General features: G+C 46.4%; 1 protein-coding gene across 1 annotated transcript in view; it reads left to right on the top strand.

Annotated features, from left to right (window-relative positions):
- The window catches only part of LOC127053883 (uncharacterized), a 412,316-nt gene that overhangs the window by 226,164 nt on the left and 178,955 nt on the right, over window positions 1-7,197 (top strand). The window lies entirely within an intron of this gene.

Below are 7,197 nucleotides of genomic sequence, written 5' to 3'. Positions count from 1 at the left end.
CCCTGTGTATTTGTCCAGAGAGGATAAAAGTTAATCACTGATGGGGGCAAATTCTTCATATTCAGTTGCAGTACATTTCCTGTGATGGGAAAACAACAGGGCCAGGTGGCAACTTCCCACTTCCAGACATCTTTTTCCATTCTGAAAGGAAAAGAAGGCAAGAGATGCACACTGCCAAGAAAATAGTTGTTGCTCCCAAAGGCTAAATTACAGACAGGGCCGGCTCCAGACCAAAGCGCGCCAAGTGCGTGCTTGGGGCGGCATGCAGCGGAGGGTGCTCTGCAGGTTACCAGGAGGGCGGCAGGCAGCTCTGGTGGACCTCCCGCAGGCTTACCTGCGGAGAGTCCGCTGGTCCCGTGGCTTCGGTGGAGCATCCGCAAGCATGCTTGCGGGAGGTCCACCAGAGCCACGGGACCGGCAAGTGGCAGAGCGCCCCCCACGGCGTGCCACCAAGCTTGGGGAGGCAAAATTGCTAGAGCTGGCCTTGATTACAGAGTGTAGCAATTATTCTGGGTTTTAGCAGGGAGTTCACTGGTATTTCAGATTCTACACTTTATATATGGTGTGGTGGAAGTCATGCATGCAAGTCAGTAGCCTCTCAGTTCTGTTTGGTAAACTAGATTAGTCATTGTTCTGCAACAGAGACCTGATATCAAACTAGGAATGATCTCCCTTGAACCTTTATTTGTAAATCATGTGTGTTTGCCCTTCCAGCCTTTGTTCCCTGTGTATTTGTCCACAGAGGATAAAAGTTAATCACTGATGGGGGCAAATTCTTTGTATTCAGCTGCAGTGCATTTCCTGCGATGGGAAAAGCAACAGGGCTAGGTGGCAGCTTCCCACTCCCAGACATCTTTTTTCATGCTGAAAGGAAAAGAAGGCAAGAGATGCACACTGCCAGGAAAATAGTTGTTGCTCCCAAAGGCTCAATTACAGAATGTAGCAATTATTCTGGGTTCTAGCAGGGAGTTTACTGGTATTTCAGATTCCACACTTTATATATTGTATGGTGGAAGTGAGCATGAGAGCCAACAGCCTCTCTCAGTTCCATTTAGTAAACTAGATTAGTCATGGTCCAGCAAAAGAGACCTGACATCAAACTAGGAATGATCTCCCTTGAAACTTTATTTGTATATCATGTGTTTGCCCCTGCAGCCTTTGTTCCCCGTGTATTTGTCCAGAGAGGATAAAAGTTAATCATAAAGTGAATCTCTCTAAAGCTGTCCCGACTTCCATGGACTTCTCCAGTTTTGATAAATATTGCATGGAGGCAGGCTGTTAGCTGAAATGTTACATACTTATACTGATAAAAAACTTAGTAAACACATACTTAAGGTTGTCCCAAAGTATATTGTTGTAGGCTATGTAATATGTAGCATGTATATTTTAGATGTCGGAACATGTGAAAAGATACCAACTTGTCTGGCAAGTAAAGAGAACAGCCAGGTGAAAAGCTGAGCTAACAACCTGATCAGGTGACCACTCGCATCAGAAAAAAAAGGAGTTAGCAAACTAATCATAGTGTTAGGCAAGAAAGTGGTTACAAATATATAATGAATAGCTTTGTAACTATGTATGTAAGGGAAGCACCTGGAAATGGGATGCACTTGCATTTAACCCTCTGCTATGCCCTATTTCATGGACTGGTCACTAACTGAAGCAACAAATAAATGACATACTTTCTTCAGCTCAAGAGTCGGTCTATGTAGCTGTGCGGGCTGGATAGTGGGGAAAAGAACCAGTGACCAATTGTGTCCTTCTAGAACACTGAGTTCAGCGAAACTTGAACTTCTCAAAAACCAGGCACTGAAGGGTTAAGGTATTTTAGATGCAAACGTGTGAAAACCAGGCAATTTAGGGTTAAGGTATTGTGAAAGCTGGCTGACCCCCCTTAATAGATTACAAGCGGCCAGTAGGTGGGAGGGGTGAGTACTGCTCATGGACACAGTAGCCTGAACTTTTTCACTATCTCTTTTCCTCTGCCTCAAAGCAGGAAGATCCTGCTCCAAACCAGTCAGTACTAGCCAGATAAGGGTGTTGCCGGCACAGAGTGCCCGAGGGTGGCAACGGTTGGGTCCGTTGCCCGGTGTGCTTCGCATCCAATTAAACACACCAGGGTGGAGAAGTAACCAACTTTATTTGAGCTCAAATAAGACGCTTGGAGCCACACAGGACTCAGATCAAGCGCGCGAAACAAACAGCTAATCTAACTATTTATACCGGAACCAAAACTGATACACATTATAACATGATCTGTCACTCACACAGTCCCCACCCAAGGCCAAGTCTGCCTAGTTTTCTGCCCAAAGGTTAAAACTGCCCAGCAACAGAGGGAGTAAGAGTAGCCCCTTCCAACAAGGGCAACCTGAGGTCAAACATGGAGGAGTAAAACTCAAAATGGAGGAGCTGGTACACTATGGCTCAGAACAAGAGAACTTCATCGGCTCTCATGGCCTTCCATTCTCCTGAATTACCTGGGTTATACCAAGTGCGTCCCCAACAAGGGGAACATGAGATTTTACACTTACCAATCAAGTATTAACACGCAAGGGTCTTTGTCTGAATGTGTATAAAAGGTTTGTGAAATTTGTGTAAGACGGAGTCTTTTGTACCAAGTTACAGGCTCTCCTTTTTCTGCAGAATAAAGCATTTTTCCTTATCCCTGTCAGACTGTTAATTGGCTCTCAGCTAGGCAGACCCGATATTTCGGTAACAGTATCACCCGCACAATGGTAGCTGCCTCCCTGGAGCTGGGAATCATCTGTATTCACTCCAGTTGCATTCGCTGAGGTGTATGGAATGGTGGAAGAGTTAGTTGGAGCAGCTGGCCAGAGCAGTGATTGTGGTATGAAGTGAATGGAGGGGGGCGTCCAAGCCCCACATGGGTGCGATCAAAGCAAAGCAGTGCATGTGTACCTTGAGAGTGGCAGTATGCCTCATGTTAGCACTGCCTTGTGTAGACTGTGGCCGTGTCTCCGCTACAAAGTTTTGCCAGTGTGAGTTACATTGGTGTACAGCTGAGAGAGTTGGTACGTTGATTATGCATGTGCATACTTGGCTTCCTGTGTCAGAACCATGTGTACTAGCCAAGAGTGCTTGTGCCAATGCACAGGATAATGAGCTATAGGTTGGTCTCCAACTAAGCAATCTGTCACTGTTCAGTGCACTGTTGTTTGGGTAATTTTGGCAATGTGTGGTGGGGCATAAACAAGTCATATACAGGTGACTGGGCACAAGGCAACAACCTCCCATAATGCTGTGATCTCCATCCCTTAATATCATCTCTATCCCTATAATTTTCATGCCTAGTTTCAATTTCCCACAAACTCGTGTGGGACCGGTTGCTGTCTACCATCTCTGACAGAAGCATGGAGCCTGCACAGCTCTGAACGATTGTCATGCACGTTGCATGCACAGGACACACAATCCTCCAGTATTTGAAGAGCTGTGTGAAGTACTATGGGGAACTTGATGATTTTCTGTGAGTTAGTTTGTGGTGAGACATAGGGAGAACTAATTCACGATGATTGTTGGTGTTCATTGAGCAACTGCAGATGATGGCGCACCACTTTTGGGCCCAAGCAGCGAACACTAGCTGGTGGGATTGCATGGCAATGCTGGTTTGGGATGACAAGCAGTGGCTGCAGAGCTTTCAGGTGTGCAAGGCCACATTCCTGGATCTGTGTGCAGAGCTCGCCCCAGCAATCCAACACAGGGACACCAAACTGAGAGCCACAGATAGTGGAGGAGCAAGTGGTAAGCACACTGTGGAAACTTGCAACACTGAATTGCTACCAGTCAGTGGGAAGTCATTATGAAGTGGGAAAATACACTGTGGGGGCAGTTGTCATGCAAGAGTGCAGGACCATTAATTGTGTCCTGCTATGCAGGACTGTGACTCTCAGCAATGTGCAGGACATAGTGAATGGCTTTGCACTCTTGGGTTCCCGAAGTACAGTCAGGGCCGCCCAGAGGATTCAGGGGGCCTGGGGCAAAGCAATTTCAGGGGTCTCTTCCTTAAAAATAAGTTGCAATACCATAGTATCATGTATTTGGAAATGTCAAAAATAACCAGTGAAATACATTCAAAAATTAATTTTTACTAATTTGAAAATACACAAAATACATTATTTAAAAACATTACATGCTTTAATGGTATGTATACATTTGCAATTACATAATGGGCTGTCACTGGGTGATGGTGATGGTTGGTGCCAATGGGCTGTTGCTGCCTGAGAGTGGTGCTGCTGTTGCCGAAGGCTGGGTGGGGAGCTGGGTTCTGGGTTGGGGGGTGCCCGGTTCACAGGGGCTGGGTTCAGAGCTGAGGGTCAAGGCTGCAGGGGGATGGGGTCAGGAGGTATCTGGCTCAGAGGGACTGGGCTCAGAGCTGGAGGTCAGGGCTGTTGGGGGGGTGGGGTTGGGGGTTGCATGGCTCAGAGGGGCTGGGCTCGGAGCTGGGGGTCAGGGCTGGGGGAGGCGGAGGTCAGGGAGGTGTCCGGCTCAGAGGGGCTTACCATGCTGCTTACTCCCGCCTCCCCTCTCTCACAGAGCCTCAGCGTGCCGCATCCAGGAGCAGCCCTGGACAGCGCTGCAGTGGTCTGCCTCCATGGGACCTGAGCTCGCAGACCCATCCCCTTACCATGCAGCTCCTAGAAGGAGGAGCTCAGGCCCTGCCCCCTTACCACGCGGCTCTGAGCGGAAGGCGCTCAGGCCCTGCCTGAGCCAGGCCGCTTTAGCTCTGTCCAGGGCTGCTCCCGGATGTAGTGCACTGAGGCACCGGGGATGGGGGAAGGCAGAGGCGAGCCTCGGACATTCTCGTGGGGGTCTGGGGAAAATTGCCCCATTTGCCTCCCCGGGCAGCCCTAACTACAGTGGAGTAATAGACAGCATGCATATCCCTATTTTGGCCCCAGAGCACCTTGCCACGGAGTACATCAACAGAAAGGGCTACTTTTCCATTATCATGCAAGTGCTGATGGATCACTGGGGATGATTCATTGACATCTGTGTTGGCTTTTCAGGGAAGATGAGTGAAGCTTGCATCTTTAAGAACATAGGAGTATTCAGAAAGCTACAAGCAGGAACATTCTGTCCTGACCAGCTGATAACCATTGACGATCTTGAAATTGCAGTAATGATCCTGGAGGATCCAGTCTACGTCTTACTCCCCTGGTTCATGAAGACATACACTGGCCACCGTGAGAGCCTCAACAACAAGCTCAGCAGCGGCAGAATGACAGTTGAATGTGTGTTTGGTGGATTGAAAGGGCGCTGGTGTTGTTTACTTATCAGATTGGATCTCAGTGCAGAATATATCCCAAAGGTTATAGCTGCCTGTTGCGTCCTGCACAACACCTCTGAAGCAAAGGGGGAGAACTTGCCTCGGGGTGGAGGTGGAGGAGCTGATTGCTGAGTTTGAACTGCCAGACACAGGAGCTATCAGACAAGCTCAATGCAGAGTTACACGACTTAGGGAGGCTTTGAAAGGGCACTTTAACAGCGAACCAGAGTAAAGTGCTGTGGTGCAGCACAACCTGACACTGCAGTCTGGGAGCCTGTTAGTCTGAAGCCTGGGAGCCTCCACCTCATCCTCAGTGCTTAACAGTCCCACTTCTTTTTTTCTTTTTTTTCTAATTATTATTATGGCCAAAAAAACCTTTTACTATTGGTTTTAATTCCCTTTGCAAGGTACAACTCTGCTTAACTTTTGGCAGTTCTCACTTTATCCCTACAATTTCTGACCTCCAAGAGGTAGCTTTCCTTGCTGATCCAGCCTATCTTCCATTCCTTGTAGGCTTTCTGCTTTCTCTTAATCACTTGTTTGAGATGCTTCCTCATCCAGCTTCGTCTGGAGCCCTTCCCAGCAATTTTTTCGCCCCTTTCTTGGGATGCAGCCTTCAGATAGTTTCTGTAACGTTGTCTTCTCCACATTCAAATCCTTGAGGTCTTCAGTCCAGTCCACTTCCCTAACTAATTCTCTTAAGTTTTTAAAGTTAGCACTTTTGAAATCCAGGGCCCTACTTGCAGATCAATTTTTGTTTTTCCATTCATTTAGTTTAAACTGAATTAGCTTATGATCACTAGAACTAAGATTGTCCCCTACAAACAGTTGTTCCATGAGGTCCTCACTACCCCCTAAACCCAAATCTAAATTGGCATCATGTCTTGTTGGTTCAGTGACTATTCGGTGAATGAATCTGCACCTCCCAGCTTGGTCCTAGCCCTGGAACATGTATCACAAAACTACATAAATATGAAAATATATGGAAGTGTTGAGATGAGTTGGAAAATTATGAGGAGCAACTTTATTAACACTGTGCTTAATTAACTTGCATGAACGAGCAGGGGAGGGAGAACTTTAGTTCAGTCCAGTGCCACATAAACTCTGCCTATCAAAGTAGGCTATTGAGCCAAAAGCATTACATCATCACAATTTATTCTCATTGGCTCTTGTTAGAAAGCTTATTCCTTCACTTTCCCACTTCCCTGGTCCTTCTCGCATGAACAGAGAGCAACAATACCCGAAGTCCGAAGGTGAAAACAATTCGATGTTTATTGGGGTGAACTTCCAGCAAGCTTAAATCTAAGTTCCTTTTTCCTTATTTTCAAATTCCAACTTACTTCCTGTTTGTCCTTAGTTTATATAATAATATTCTCAGCTATACCTTAACCAATCATTCTACTAAAATTTACCTAACCAATCCTAACGTATTGTAACATGATTAGCTAACCAATTATATCGCACCACCTTAATTAGCTTGCACCCAGCAAAATTAATTATACAGCAGACAGAAACAATCACAGAACCAGACAGAGATCATGCAAATAAACATAACAAAGCGGGAACTATAATGACAAAACAATACAGAAGTGAGGATTTCACAACCACATCTATACCGACATAACGGTTTCCCAGCTGTGTCTATTAAAAAGTGAGTTCTTACCAGACAGAAAACTATCAAACTAAATTTACTTTTACATCTTCTTGCCTCTTCCCTTTCTCTAGAGGTGATAGATCGGATCACCTTCCTAACAGCCCCAGATTGCCTTATTTCAATATAACTAGTTTAAAATGTAAGGATGTGACTGCACGCTTCCCAGCTTATGGCTGCCTCTGCTGTTTAGCCAGAGGCATGGGCCTAAGAACAGGGCCTCAGACTGCCACAGTGAGAGAATGCCCTTACACAGATTCTCTCT

This window comes from Gopherus flavomarginatus, chromosome 6 (genome assembly GCF_025201925.1).
Source record: "Gopherus flavomarginatus isolate rGopFla2 chromosome 6, rGopFla2.mat.asm, whole genome shotgun sequence".
Taxonomy (NCBI): Eukaryota; Metazoa; Chordata; order Testudines; family Testudinidae; genus Gopherus; species Gopherus flavomarginatus.
The sequence above is the reverse complement of the archived record's forward strand: the minus strand, read 5'-3'. Positions and strand labels throughout refer to the sequence as shown.